The sequence below is a fragment of the Manis javanica genome, chromosome 10 (assembly GCF_040802235.1).
Source record: "Manis javanica isolate MJ-LG chromosome 10, MJ_LKY, whole genome shotgun sequence".
NCBI classification, from domain to species: domain Eukaryota; kingdom Metazoa; phylum Chordata; class Mammalia; order Pholidota; family Manidae; genus Manis; species Manis javanica.
The window spans coordinates 61,968,506-61,984,519 of NC_133165.1; positions in this window are offsets into that span (position 1 = coordinate 61,968,506).

Consider the following 16,014-nt stretch of genomic DNA (forward strand, 5'->3'; position numbering starts at 1 on the left):
AGCATTTATTTGGTGGTGTTTATTTGCTAATTTGTCCAACTGTTGGGACAGAAGAAATGATTTTCATATTTCCACCTATCCTAGGGAAAGCCCTAGAGAGTTGACTTAAAATTAAATGTTATTTATGATTGGCACACATGGTGTGGGGGGGGATCATGGGGAAGACAGTGTAGCACAGAGAAGGCAAATAGTGACTCTGTGGGATCTTACTACCCTGATGGACAGTGACTGCAGTGCAGTATGGGGGGGATGCAGTATGGGGGGGGGATGCTATAATATGGGTAAATGTAGTAACCACATTGTTTTTTCATGTGAAACCTTCATAAGTGTATATCAATAATACCTTAATAAAAAAAAGTAAATGTTATTTTAAACTATGCAAGTTATACTAACATGTTAGCATGTCAGTTTTCTTTTTGTCCCTTTGTCATTATATAATGGGGGAACCAAGGAGAAAGGACATATGCTCAGGTCAGGGTAAGCATTCCCATGAACCGAAGAGTGCCTGCCTTTTTCCTAACTTAAGGAGCCCAGACCCAGGGAATAAATGATAAAACATTAAGTTTCTGCGTGCAGTTGAAGGCAAGACTGAGTCCATAATGGCTAATGTTCTAGGCCTTCTCTATTTATATGGGCATCCTTTCTTTTTCCTCTCATTTTTTAATGTACATAGTATATGAATCTGTAGTGTGACTTAGCTCTTCACACCTCACCAAAATCTGCTTGTCTTTAATCTCCTGTGATCTACAGTTTTCTTAGATCTTTACTGAGAAGGAAGCTTTTAAGATGGAAATTTATGTTGCACTTAAGATGCAGTCTGCTCTGATGAGCAAGACAAAGACTTTTTTTTTTTAAGCAGTCAGTAATCTTCAAAAATGGAAACACATCACCTTACTTCCCTACATACATCCCCTGTGATGACCTCAGGAGTGCCATTTGGGACAAAACTCAGACTCCCAACTTGGGTCTGCGTGATCCAGCTTCTGCCACCTTCAGCCTACCTTGTTCACAGTGCCCTATCATTCACGACACACCTGCCACCCTGGCAGTTTTGCTGTTCCTCCCATATGCTGAGCTTGTTTCTGCCTCAGACCTTCACCCTAGCTCCCTCTACCTAGAAGGCCTTCCCTTAGATCTTCTCCTGGATGGCTCCTTCTTGATAATTCAGATTGCTGTTCAAATGTCAGTTCTTCAGAGAAGCTACTCCAACACCACTACTAAATTCACAACTTGGATACTGGCTGATAGGATATATATATATTTGTCCTGTCCCTTTGCAGGGCAGTTTGGTGATAGTGATCAAAACAACAAATGCATATTCCTTTTGGCCCAGTAATTCTGCCTCTAGAAAGTTATCCTACGGGTGCATTCACACACATAGGAAACAACATATGTATAAAGTTATTAATTGCAACATTTCTGGAATACAAAAGATTGCAAACAACCTAAATGTTCTTCAGTAGGAGACAGGCTAAATAAATTGTAGAACATTCATACAATGGACTACTTACTTACTTTGTGTAGTAAAGGAGGGTGAGGAAAACCTCCAAGTGCTGATTTGGGAAGTTCTCCAAGATAATCACATAAAAAAGCAAAGGGAAACACATTGTGTGTGGTGTGCTCCTATTTGTAGTTAAAATAAGAATATATGCTTGAATCTTCTTGTTTATATAAATAAACTTAAAAAAGTATAAACAGAGGTTACCTAGGCATGATGAAAGGGAGAAACAGGTGGATGGGGGGCAGAGATGGAACAGAGACTGGCTGAATACTGTTTTATACAGTTTTATGTCTGATTCATGTGACTGTATTACCTTTTCAAAATTAAATACAGTTTAAATAATTTTTCATTCTCCCATAATATAAAACAAAAAGCACTTTCCCAATTTCCCTTTATCCTATTATCCTGCCTTATTTTATTTATAGCATTAACTACTCTGTAAGAGGACATAAAAATGGGAGCCCCTCTGAGGGACCAAAACATCTCATGCATGAGACCAAGTCAACATGCCAAGTTCTCCAAGGATTTCACTAAAAGCGCATTCATGCCTCACTCTCCTCTAGTGATATATAGATGATGGCTATTAGAAGAATGGTTAATGAAGATTTTTGGAGGGAAGTGTGGGTGTGCTATGAGCATCCCTCAAGAAGAGTGGGGGTGCCTGGTCATCACTGTAACCCCAATGAGAAAGGCATCAATGGGAATAGGTGGAGTAGGGTCTGACTTCCCCAGTGAGACACAGCCAGGCTGACTAGGTACCTGTGAAGGTAGAGACGGTGAAGAATAGGTGGCAGCATGAGCCACCTGCACTTCTAGGTCTGGCAGGGCAAGACATGGGTGGTGGGCCAAGAGAAGGCTCCACACAAGAGAAAGCTGAGTTTGTTTCACCTTAGGTCTTGGTCAGAGGATTGCTAGAGGGTAGAACAGAACCCAGCAGGATGGAGCTGGATTCCCAGGCACTACGGAAGCAGTAAACAAACAGCTAGAAGAGAAATGTATCAAGGGCACTTCTGGGGAGTGATCACACAGAGACTTATGGACCCTAACCAGAGCCGGGAAGGAGAATGTCAATTCATATCAAATTTGAAGTATAGAGTATTTATATGGGACAAAACATTATAAATGACAGAGTCAGAACATTTTTTTGTGTTTATAACTTAAAGTGATGAGAAAGATTTTTATCACCTAATAATAGCCAGAGCCCAATGCCACCAGAGAATAAAGCTGACGGCATAGGGGCACTGCCTTAGCTCCGGGCATCAGGGAAAGCCTCTTTGAGGAAACAACCTTAGGTGAGATACAAACCACACTGACATTTAAGCAATTTCTGAGTTTCCCAAGCAGAGAGAAAAAGTACAGAGGCCCTGAGCAGGGAGCAGGCTTGAAATGTCTGAAAACCAGCTTGAGTGAGCAGAGTGAGAAAGGAAAGAGCGTAAGAGCTGAAGCGAGCCAGGGGCCATGTCGTGCAAGGCCTCTAGACCACCATGTGGTGTTTGAATTTTCTTCCAAAATGGTTAGAAGATTTGTAGAGGGGCTGGGGAGTTGATTTAATATGTGCTGGGAGTGTCAATAGTGCAAAATCTAGTCCTGCTCCTCTCAAAGATTAAATGATTTGAGGGCAGATCCATGGCCCAAACTGGGCCAAATTAGGTTTAATCCTGGGATTTGGGCTTTATTTTTGGAAAACACTTTCTTTTCCCTGCTTGGAACCATGGAACTGTGGGGGCCATCATTATCACTGAGCCTGCCCAAGGATGATGCCAACATACAGAAAAACAGACATTGGAGAGAAAGAAAAATTGACAGAGGAACCTGATTTTGATGACATTGTCTGAGACCTTGAATGCAGATGAGCCAGAACAAACAAACGGAGGAGCTGGACTTACCAGCTACGTGAGCCTGTACACTTCCTTGGTTAACTGAGGGTGGTTTGGGGTTGGGTTTTTGTCACTAGACAAAGAGTCTGGACTAATACAGACACCAAATTATTGACAGTCATTATCTTCGGTGATAAGATTACAGGTGGCTCTGTATTTTCCCTTTCTGCTTATATGTGTTTTGTTCTATTTGATTTTTATTATTTGACAAATTTGCAAGTGTTGCAGTAAAAGAAAAATTGAAGTATTATTTTACTGCAGAGAGGGGATGGATAGACTGTCACTGAGGTCAGAGCTTTGGACCCATCTTGGCAATGTCCAATCCCCACTCCACTTGTAGGTTCTTTTGTGGCCCCTCACTCACATCACCTGCATTATCCAGTTAAAAAATCCAGGGATAGAAGAATGGCATTAATGATTTCTGAAAGTCTCTACTAAGCCTGTGATTTTCAAAACGACCTCTATTCCTGCCTGGGTCATAACTGTACTCTAATTAAAGCTAATGTTGGTGCTGTATTTTTCTTTCCAAGAAGAAAGCATAGATCATGAGAAATTATTATTTTTTCTTTCCAGTAAACATTTTCACACTTACAGAAAAAAAGGAAGATACTATTGATAAGACTTTGGATGCTTATAGCTGGAAAAGCCATTAAAGTTTGCTTGAACATGGTGAGTGTATTTCACAAAGAACAAAAGGAAATGGGCTTAATTTGCTTGGAAGGAGTTGTTCACTTAAGGAAAAACTCTAGCTCCTCCATTGAGGAAGTGATGTTATTACCAAGAGGACTCATGGGATGAATCTTGGGACTGACTCTTCTGGGGCTTGCTAAGAAAGGCTCTGGATCTCTCTGGAAATTTGGGTATCAATTTGCCTGGACCTGTGACTCCCCATCAAAATTCTCCTTGTTAATAATCAGTAAGTCTGTGCAGAGCACAAAGAATATGGGTTAGAGCTCATAACTGCAAGCAAAAGACACTGGCTCTAGACAACATAAGCAAATGGGGAATGTACTTAAAAGCAAAAAGCTCAGAGAAACTCCAGGAAGGCCAGGGGATTAGGCTTGTTAGCTAGTAGGAACTCCCTCAGAGTAAAGCCACAGAAATGACTAAAGGAAGACTCCACAGTCTCTTCCATTGTCCCTGAGCTCAGACCCCACAGCCCCCCACACTGCCACTTGAAAAAAAGGAAGGAAAGAAGAGATACAGATCTTAGACCATAATATGGGAGCCACGTATTGAAGATGGCAGAGCAAGAAGGTAGGAGGAACCATCCCTGTCTAATGAAAATAGTGTTATTTTGACCTCTGTTATAGGACATGAATCTGTATCCTCACTAATCTCCTTGTGCTTTATCAAAATAGTTACCTTTACCATCAAAGAAGCTATGGGAGATGACTTCAGCCAAAAGAGGTGAAGCCAGTGAGAGCTGGAGGGCCCTGGTCGGAAGTGAAGAGGTATGATGAGATGAGAACTGCTCATCAACCTGTGAGAAACAAATCCATCAGAAAGCAAGTATCACCAGCAACGTCCGCTGCATGGCAGAATGAGCATCAAGGTACCACCTCAACTGGTTTGGAGGAAGAAGCCTTTATGGGCCTCAGTACAAGCTCAGGTGCTGTCCTCAGGTCTGTTCAAGGTCTTATGTCCTCAGAGTCACTGTCAAGACTGCCCAAGCCCCTCTCCTTCCTGGGTGGACTGACGGAGGCAACAGAGAGGAAGGACGATTCTCTCTGCACCTGTCATCCTACCCCTTTCACCTGAGAGAGAAATTTTTTCTCACACTTCAGGTAATGTATGGTCATTTGAATCACAGATGCCTCAAAATCATCTGGGATGTTTGTGAAGTACAAATTCCTAGGCTCCACTCAAAAGACCTGAATCAGTAGATCTGGAATGCTTATTGTGGTAATCATTTCACAATACATAGATATATCAAAACATTATGTGGCACACCTGAAACTAATATGTTACATGACAATTATACCCCAGTAAGAAAAGAAATGTGGAATGGGGCCCAGAAACCTGCATTTTACATACTCTCCATTGGATTTTCCTACACAACAGAGTTTGAGAACGCTGTCATAAATAACATGTAAAAATTGTGTAGCAAATTCTCATAAAATATAACAAAAAGCCTTTCTCATGGAGTTCATGTTCATACACCAAAAGCAATCTCAGAGAAACTGAAAGGTCCATGAATGTAGATTTGTTCCAATATATTTTCTCTAAATTCTCTAATGAACCCCAAATTGAGCCAAACTATTAATATTACCATTCTTTCATTTCCATCACCCCAAAATGAGCATCTAATTAGTTCCTTGACAGCATTCAAGAGAAAGGTCAATCTTGTCTATGTACCATGTAAACAACATACATTTTCCATTGATGGTCCTGTAGTGTGAACTCACAGCAAAGAGGAATAAAATCTTTACCAACACCAGGAGGGAAAACAAACCAGGCTTCTTCAGCTCCTCAAAAGGACTTACTTCCAAGTAGTACTCTAATAAACATATCTGTGAAGAACAGGTGATTGGGTTGAATCTGTAAAAGTCTCTTTTATACTAGGTGGCATCTAAAAAAAGTTAAATCCACAGAAGAAAAGTAGAATGGTGTTTCCCTGGAACTGGGGTGGGGGAAATTGGGAGATTACTGGTCAAGGGTGCACATTTTCAGTTATAAGGTAAGTTTTGGGATCTCATGTACAGCATGGTGGCTATAATTAATAATAATGTATTATATACTTGAAATTTGCCAACAGAGTAGATCTGAAGTGTCCTCACCACACACATGTAAAAGGTAACTGTGTGAGATGATGGATGTGTTAATTAGCTTGATTGTTACAATCATTTTACATTGGATATGCGTATCAAGTCTCCTTAAGTAGGTACAATTTTTATGTAATTTATAGCTCAAAAATTCTGAAAGGAAGTATCCTTTATCTTTACAGTCCATTACATTTACTTTGACCCTTTCTTATTTCATACCAATTAACTCTGGAGAAATTAGTGGTAGAAACACTTTTGGGGTGATAAAAAGAAACCTAACTTCTGCAGTGTCATTCTTTAATATGAGCCATCAAAGACTGGAGGATGGGGTGGGTGTCTGTTCTCATCACAGAGTTGAAAAGGCTTAAGTGGTGTGATAAGAATAAGAGAAGATAATACAAATCCTGAAATGTATGCACCGAGTTTGAAAATGGACCCCTTTAAAAAGTACTATACAATATGGTCAAGTTTTAAGGAAAGAAAGAAAGATGGGGCTTTGAATCCACCTCCTGTAAAGAAATTGGTCCCCCAAATTTCCATTGCATCACCATGACAACTAGTACTCCATCGTTGCCATAGTAACCAGCTGACTAGCCTTAGTCTAAAGACAAGCTCTCTGATTGGGTGACCCACGGAAGCCATTAGGAGCTCTACAACAATGCTGAAAAGGCTGTTCTGCGTTCTGCGATCACACTGACCTATTTCTAGCCTTCTAATGTGTTTCTGTTCTATGTGTTTCTCTAAACCAAATGTTTTTCTTGGAATGAGATAATTTCAAGAAGTGTATAATAATTGGATTCCCACATGTCACTGCTAAATTTGAGACCATTTGTTTTCCAGAACTGCGGTAATATCTGACAGCCACACCCTTCACCATGTCTTGCATCTTAATTATGACAACCCCTTGTTCCAGCAACAAGGCACGCTAGCCACATGGAAAACCAGATGTTGTTCGCTGATGACAACGAGCTGCATTCTCTTTTTGACGAGACCCCTGACAAGCTGAACTGCAAGGAAACATTGAGGATGCGGAGTGACACTCCTGCAGAATAACAGAAGAGGAAAAGGATTCATGCGTGGGGCAGTGCTCTTGTTTATATATGTACATAAACCAGTATTTACTATGCAAAAATGATTTTTTTTAAATGCTGTCCTTTCATAAAGCTGTTCAACTTTTAAAAGAAAAACACTTTACAGATGATATTCTTGCTTGGTACGTGCTTAGAACAAACTGCTTATGAGCCATTCCTAGCATGCTCTTGGAAGCAGATACCTTGGAAATCTATCCGCCCCTAGCCTGCCCTCTCTCTCTCCAGCTGGATCATGCTCTTGCTAGGTGTGTACTGGCAGGAAATTCCTTGATCTTTTCCAGCTCTGGGCACTCATAAAATAGGTTGCAAATCTACCAGTGGGCAACACCGAAGTTTCTAAAGCAAAAAGCTTGAAAGCGTAAATGGAGTTAGAAAGCGGAGAGCTGGGGAAGGAAGGGAGGGGACTTGTCTCCAAACTGGGTTTGCAGAGTATGCACAAATTAATTTCATGGATTGGTGAAAAAAACAGCTTTTTCAAGACAACTTTAATAATCCAACACCTATTTCAGAGCACCTGCCACCTGGCAGATGCTCTTCCAGATGCTTGAGCTATACATGTGAACAGACAAGCCCTGCCCTTACGGAGCTTACTTTTACGTCTTATGTAAGAGTGAGAAATGGCAATTGTCTGTATCCAAGAATAGAACTAGTTTGTGTGGGATAATGGAAAATACGGGACAGCCCCGACCCGAGCATTCCTAGACACTGCCACTGGTGCATGCTAACATCACAGCCCCTGTGCTGCAAATACAAAAACAGGAATCACTTAGAAATGAATGGCCATCCATTTATAACAGACATCAGGGCACAAAGGAAAGGAACTGAAGGTCCCTCAGCCAAAGGAGACTGAGCAAGGCTAGGCAGAAAAGAGGCTACGGCTTCTGGAGGAAGTGATGATTAAGAAGAGGGTGGAGGATGTAAGTATGCAGCGGTGACAGGGGGTAGAGGGTAAGGAGCAGCGTTCAAGCCAGAGGGAGCAGCATGGGCAGCCCCAGGCGCCCAAAGAGAGCCGGAGGAGAATGCGTGAGATGAAGCTTGGGAAGGGGCGGGGCTGCACACCCCTGACAAAACTCAAACTGCAGTATTTACTAAAAACTAAAGCCTTATATAATTAAACCATGTACCAAGTCAGACTACGTTCCCTAATTAATTTAATACAATTTTACTTTAAATCTATACATAGGAAACAATTACTTTGTTTTTGTTGGGGACTATAATAAAGAGAATTTAATTTATAGATTGGGATTAGAATAAAGAGGATTTCAACTCAACAAACAGTTCTCGAGCACCATCTGTATGTCTGGCACTAAGCAAAAAGATGTAAGACCTAGCCACTTAGAGTGCAGTCATGCAAACAGAATTACACAAATCCATCTAGAATATTCAGAAAGTGACCGAAGGGAGAGAGGTATGTGTACTAGTGTAAAAAGGGAAAAGGATGGGAAGAGGGATAGAAGAAGAAAGGAAAGTAGGGAGGAAGAGGAGAAAAAGAGAGAGTGTGTGGAGAATTAAACAGGGATGAAATCAGAATCCTGCAACTCAGCACCTACCTAATTCTGTGTCTTCTCCCAGGCTGACTTCAAATTATTGATACTCATTGGATAGGAGGTCTGAGCAAGTATAGATAAGCCATACTTATCTATGGCTTATATGGCCCCAAGGGGTTCATCCTGTCTTCAGTAATAACTCCAAAGTACTACCCTGAAGCTTTTGTAGAAAATTCAGACCCACATTCAGGGCTCCGGTCTGTACAATATTCTTACCATATGTTACGTACCTACCATGGGCCAATGCACACCTGACTGAAACATGGGGAAACAATGGAAAAGAAAAAAGAAAAAAGGCTGAGTTGATGATCAGAACTGAACTTTTTCCAGGAGATTCTGAGGAATTACTTAATCAGGATTTTTCAAGGGAGGGGGCAAAGATCAGAGCAGGTGAAACACAATAAAACAGGGTTTTTTAAACAATCTCCTGGTAAACATAAGAAAGATGGATTGGAATACCAAGAAACAGAAGGTTAGGGACTGAATTTCTAATTCAGGCTTGACTAATAAAAGACTAAAGTGAAGAGGATGACAATGAAAATGGAGAAGAGTTGAATACGAGGGTGCTCCGAAGATTTCACTTGAGTATAACAGAGGAATCCAAGATGAATCCGAAGTTTTAAGTAAGGGTCACCAGAAAGGAGTCATACCAAAAAAAAAAAAAAAATCAGGGAAGGCCAGCAGAGCACGTTTGGGAGAGGAAAGGGCTGATTTGCCTGCAGGATATCTAGGAGAAAACATTCGGGATTTATTTATGGCTGGTCTTAAACTTCCAGGCCAACTGCGTCTTCTGAATAGCTTATTTGGATTTCAGCAGGAGCTTTTCCCCACAGACATTTTTGTCCTGGGGGTGACCCATGGGCGTTGCCATGAACACTTGGAATCACAAAAGCAAATTTGGATTGTGATCAGGGACATTTTGCTGAGTGGAAGTATGTACTTTCAATACAAACTCAAAAGTTAGAGGACCGTCTTTCCTCCTCCAAAAAGCTTAAGAAGTACTCTCTACTCCCCCTCCTAGACATTTCCGGCAAGGCAAGGAAAGCCTTCTTGTCTGATAATTTGGGGTAGGGGCATGAGTCTGAGAACAAACCAAGAAAGCCTCAGTGATGCAGCAGCAGCGAGATTTACAGTTATTTGTGAACAGTTCTGAGTCAGCAGGAGCTCAGCGCACAGTCACCAGATGAGGAAAGAGTTTGGAATTTCTTGGTCAAAATATGCTGGAGATGACAATGGAGTTTCTGACTCATCCCTTAAGCCAAATCGTGCCTGAATACCTGTCTCTAAAAGAGCAGCAATTAAAGCTTCAACTTTGATACTAAATACTGTCATTTTTCTAATAACTCTGGCCCTGCCCAGCTTTCCACTGTGCAAAGAAGCTGAACTGCACCCATTGTGCCAGGACTGAAATGAAGCCACAGCTCAGGAGCTACCTTTTGGCTTCAGTATTGGATTCTATTGGTTAGTTCCAAGTTACTCATTCCCAACCTTTTTATTGCCAAGTCAAGGATTGTGCAATTATGCTGCTTTTGACAGAGCCTCTCTGGAGAGTTCAGACCCCCACAAAGGTCCAGACAAAATTTGACAACTACCAGCTCCAAAACACAAAATAAAGCAATACCAACATGTCAGCCATGTTATTAGACAACTGTGGTTGTCTACTATACTGCATTTTTGACACTAAGTATTTGTTAACTCCAGATAATTAAAACAACGGGTGTCTTCCCTGTGGTGATATGAAGTGATAACGAATAAGCAGAGAGGCCAAGGTATTAGAAAGTAAGATTGTATTCACAGATTGGAATAGGGAAATAAAAGCCTTGAAAATAGTGTGTTTTGGTTTTATTTTGGTTTTTTTCATTAAAGCTGATTACCTTTCTTAGGTAGTGTGTGGAAAGTAGTTTTCACAGTAAGCTTAATAAACATTTGTCAAATATATCTCAACAAAGTTGGAAAATAATAGAAGACTGATTACATTTTGCCTTTCTCTCCATTATTGCCTTCTATGCACTCAGTGCACATGGATGATAAACGTGAGGCCCCATCACTGTCTGATGAGTCAGCCAGCCCTGATCACATAGATAATAAAAGGGATCTTTGTTGATAATGAAAGGACATATTCCTTTCTTCCTATCACTTAAGGAACTGGAAGAAGAAAGAAAATATTGCCCACATGAACATATAACTTCGATGGCAACTGTCCTCTTTTTCCTCTTTTGAAGTCCTTCCCCTTCCTGGCCCCTAAAAAAAATCTACTCAGAAGTTACAAAAGGTCTCATAGGGGAGAAAGGAGAGATTTACACAGCAACCTCTGAAAGACCCTCCACTTGGACATTTTTCTCCTGCTTTGTAGTGGGGCATCTAAAGGTCTATTTAATTCTCTCAGGCAGGGCACAGCCTCTTGGTTCGGCTATCATCATCTCCAACAATCCCTTCTTTCCTCTCCCTCACCCACCCCAATTCCTCATGCAAAAAAGCAAAGAGAAAACTCTGCCAGTAACCAGATGAATTCTATTCCAAGTATCCCCTCAAAGCATTTCTTCCAGACATTTAGCACTTGCCCCAAGAAGAATTTTATTATCAACAGCTAAGTGGTTGACAGTTTTTCAACATCATTACAATTTTCACTGTAAGTAGTTGAAGTTTGACAAATCTAAACAACTTTTATTTTTTAAGCTAGATATTTCCTTAGCTGCTACAGGCCCCACCTCACTGGAAGTTAATTCCCTGAGGGCACAGATAAGAAACTTCCTTTTCTCACTAACATCCATCCCTTTAAAAAGTAAGCAAGACTGCAGATGTTCAACTTTGAGAAAATGAAACATTATCGCTCCTGGAGTTTTGTGCTGCTTTTAAAACTAAAAATAGCATTTAAAAAATACATAAAGAGAAGAGTCATTCCAGAAGATGATCATCAAAAAACTTCAACAAAGATCCTGGCGCTGTTGCAATTGTAGCTGCATTCATCCCACCGGTTCCTGGACTTGCCATTGGAATGAAGAAGGAGATATCTAAGCTGGCCTGTGCATACAGTAAAACAACAAATTTGACTGGATCTATACTGTTGGTACTCAACCAAGAATTAGGAGAAGTGCAAGTTGCAGCGCTCCAAAATATTGCGACTATAGAGACTATCTACTGTTAAAAGAACATATGGGATATGAACAGTTCCCAGGAATGTGTTGTTTTAATTTGTCTGACTTTTCTCAAACTATTCAAATTCAGTTAGACAATATCCATCATATCATTGATAAGTTTCACAAATGCCTAGGGTGCCTAACTGGTTTTCTTGGTTTCACTGGAGATGGCTGGTAATTATAGGTCTGCTTTAAGTTATGTAACTGTATTCCTATTATGTTAATGTGTGTATGCAATTTAATTAGTAGCTTAAAACCTATACATGCTTAAGTTACTCTACAAGAAGATATGTCAAAGAAATAATCAATCTTCCCATGTTATCTTCCATCTGCTACTCCTATAGCTTTTCTTTTTCCTTCCTAATTACAACCCTTAAATAGAATTCGTGCCTCATATCGAATTTACCGAGTATCATAATTCTTCCAAGTGGTAAAGATACCTCAAGACAAATAATGGGCATAAAAGCCACAGGGCATAAATCTGCAAAGAAGTAAAAAGCTAACCTTTTCAAAGAATATTGCTTCTCTCTCATTTACCAACTTGACATTTCCCTGTATGGCCCCAGAAGATGGCTGGTTAGCCAGAGACGGGTAAGAGTCCTCAAGGGAGGAACAACCTAAGACAGGCACAGTCGCAGGGGGGCCATCAGGTGAGAAATTGGGGATCAACAGAGGTGAGGCTTAGAACCTCACCCCCCCGTTTTGAGAGAAATCTTCGCATCCATGGATGTTTTGTTGCCCTTGTCTAGCTTGGATTAATACTTAGTCTATAGGCACACACCTGATCATAGGGCACTAAACTATGTTTTCTACCTTTATCTTGCATCTACCTACCACTTCAGCATTTTATTAAAAAAAATAATAATAATAATAATAATAAGGGAGAAATGTAGGATTCACATTATAAATCAAGTATAAAAATCAAACAAATAATCATATTTGACCTGATTGTTTATAGTTCATGATGCATGATCAAAACTGAAAGTTTCTGTGATGACTGCCCTTGCACTGTTCACCATGTAAGAACTTATTCACTATGTAAGAACTTGGTCACCATGTAAGAACTTGTTCGTTATGCTTCAGAAGATTGGAGACTGTTGAGAATTAGGCTTGGGATTGATTAACGATTGTGCATTGAGTCCCCTATACAGAATTTTATTGTTGTTAAAATAAATAAATAAATAAAATTATCATTGAAAAAAAAAATTCAACAGCCAGACAAAAAAAAATAAAATACATTAAGAATCACCTTTTCAAGCTTTCCAAGGACAACTGTACTTGCTAAGCCAGATGGTTGCAAATACATCTCTCCAGATACTGGCCTTGTTATTGAAAAGCATAGTTGCAAAATGTATGCAAATAAGTCACTGTGTCTGCATTAATGATTTACTGTGGAATGGTATGATTCCACATTAGTTTAGCCATATACAATTAGGTCAAAGTGTTTAACTTGCCAACAGAATGTAAAATGAGGTCACATGTATTTATTAATACCCATTTTAAGAAAACTGCAACTCCCCATTCTGCTTAACTACAAGAATTCCAGGGTCTTGACAAACTCCTCTCTTTACTATTTCTGGAAATCAGGACCCTCCTACTCACCAGTCCACACTCTCTGCGCACAGGCTGTCCAGAGCTCTGCCACAAACCACCTCCTACAATTCCTGGACTCCCTCCAGCTACTGCTGCCCACTCCTGTTCTGCTTACCCCCAAGCAAAGGCAGAGGTCCTTCTTTTAATTTTCTGATGACACTTCTCAGCCCAACTGCAACCTTCAGGGAAGATGTCTCTGAAAGTTCAGGAAATTGGAAGGAGGCATTAAAACCACAAGTACTTCACAGCTGTACTGGATGTGGCTACTCACAGCCCAGGGCTCTTCAGACTGGGATTCTCCTACCTGGGGTACATGCCTATTTCTCAGAAGATAGGAGAATAGGGATCATTTTTAGGAAATCAGTTTCAGATCCTCAATTTCTACATGAACTGTTTCCCAAATGAATCTCTGAGAAGGTTCTGTTAGTAGGTTAAGCTGCTTCTTTCTACATTCTCCTTTAAGAACTGCTATCCTCCTACCTAAAAACAAACTCACTTCTCACCAATAAGTTTACATGGTGTATTCGGAGATGGTTTCCCATAGATTTTTCATGTTTCTATGGGTCTTGAGAGTGAGGCATTAACTACCCTCAATTCTGGACATTCTCTCAGGGATGTTTGTATCCTTGTGACATCCTTGAACCCAGTGTATCCCTCTAACTAGATCAAGAATGGACAAGTTTAATGTCATGTGTTGAATTATGTCCCCTCCCCCCAAAAATGTGTTGAAGTCCTAATCCTCAGTACCTCAGGATGTGACTTTATTTAGAATAGGGGTTCTAGTTCAAATTTAATTACCTTCTGGAATTATCCCACAGTTTTTAAGACCAGCAAAAGCAGAATTCATCCACTAGGGACAAAGTCAAAGTCCCAATAACGAGCTTCATTTCCCAGATCAATGTCAAGTGCCATCTGACATTTTCCTGCTATTGCTATTACATGTCTAAGTGATCCTCTTTCAGAATGCACCCCAGTTCAGTTGTCTCTCATGATCCTCCCTGAGTTCTCGCATCACTCAGAATCGTACCACCAGGTTCTGACATTAGGTAGATGATCTTAGGAAACCCACATCTGCTATAATGGTCAGTAAGCATGCCTTCCACTTGCTCAACTGAGACATTATTATTCTGGACAGCGAGTGTATTCATTTGCTAGAGCTGCCATAACAAAGTGCCACAAAGTGTTGTTTAGGTAGCTTAAAACAATAGGAATTTACTGTCTCTCAGATGTGCAGGCTTGAAGTCAGAAATCAAGGTGTTGGCAGGACTATCTTATCTCTGAAACCTGTAAGGGAAACTTTCCTTGTCTTCCTAGCTTCTGGTCTTGGAATCTTTGGTGTTGACTTAATAGCTGAATGACACCAGTCTCTGCATTTGTTATGGCATTCTCTCTGTGTTTCTCGATCTTCGCATGGCTGTCTTCTTGTAAGGACACCAGTCATATTGGACAAGGGGCCCACCCTACTCCAGTGTAACCTCATCTTAATCAATTACAACTCTTAACACCCCTGTTTCCAAATGAAGTCATATCCTGAGGTACTGGGGATTAGGACTTCAATATCTTTTTGGGGGGTAGGGGACATAATTCAACCCATAACACTGTAGATGGTACAGAAAGGGAAACCTATGGTGTCCCTCCATTTCCTAGCATTGATCTCTTACATATACCTTATGGTTTTAAATTTAAAGTATCCCAGAAACAGACTGTATTATCAAAAGCAGATTGAAAAAATACTCAGATAAGTCAAAATACTTGCATTTAATAAAGCCTCGTAGATTTACATGATATCAAGAGAAGTCACCAAAGGCAGAAGTGCGTATCAAGCCTGTTTCTTCCTACTCATTCCCTCTGGACAATCAGTTTAGAATTTATTCAGGCAAAAGGCCATGAAATAATTGCATTGCTAACAGGAAATTGGTAGAAAAAGTAGAAAGGGGATTGCTAAACTCTACCTACATGGCTTTCTTGCAGAGTCACATGGAATGCTTTTTTCTCTCTTCGATGGGGGCAAAAATCTATTAAGCTTTTACTTAAAGGAAAAATTAAACCAGAATAATGTTTTTATACAGATGAATTATAGCAGATAGATTAAGAATGACCTTTTACTTAATAATTTAAAAAATATAGGAAAAATGCACTTGTAAAGTTTTTTATTCTGAGTAACTTTTCTTGCCAGTCTACTAGATCACACAGCCCTGATTGGCTGTAGTTGGTTAACCGTCCTGTGTGCTCATGAAGTGGCTGGACTTAATTGTGATCACCCCATTAGTGTCAATACTGAACTTTTCCCCTGCATGTGTTCCTTCCTCACTGCCTGAAAAAGACTAGTTGTGAAAACAATCAAAGTGAATGCTTCAGATGCTGCTTTCCAAAACTGGGTCAGAGACCACTGGGGTATGTGCTGGCTCCCTGAGGCATGGGAAAAAAACGACTAGATAGAATTGGTGAGGGAGAGGAAGGAAGGGAGGCAGGTGGGGAGGAAAAAAGCAGAGAAAAATAGGCA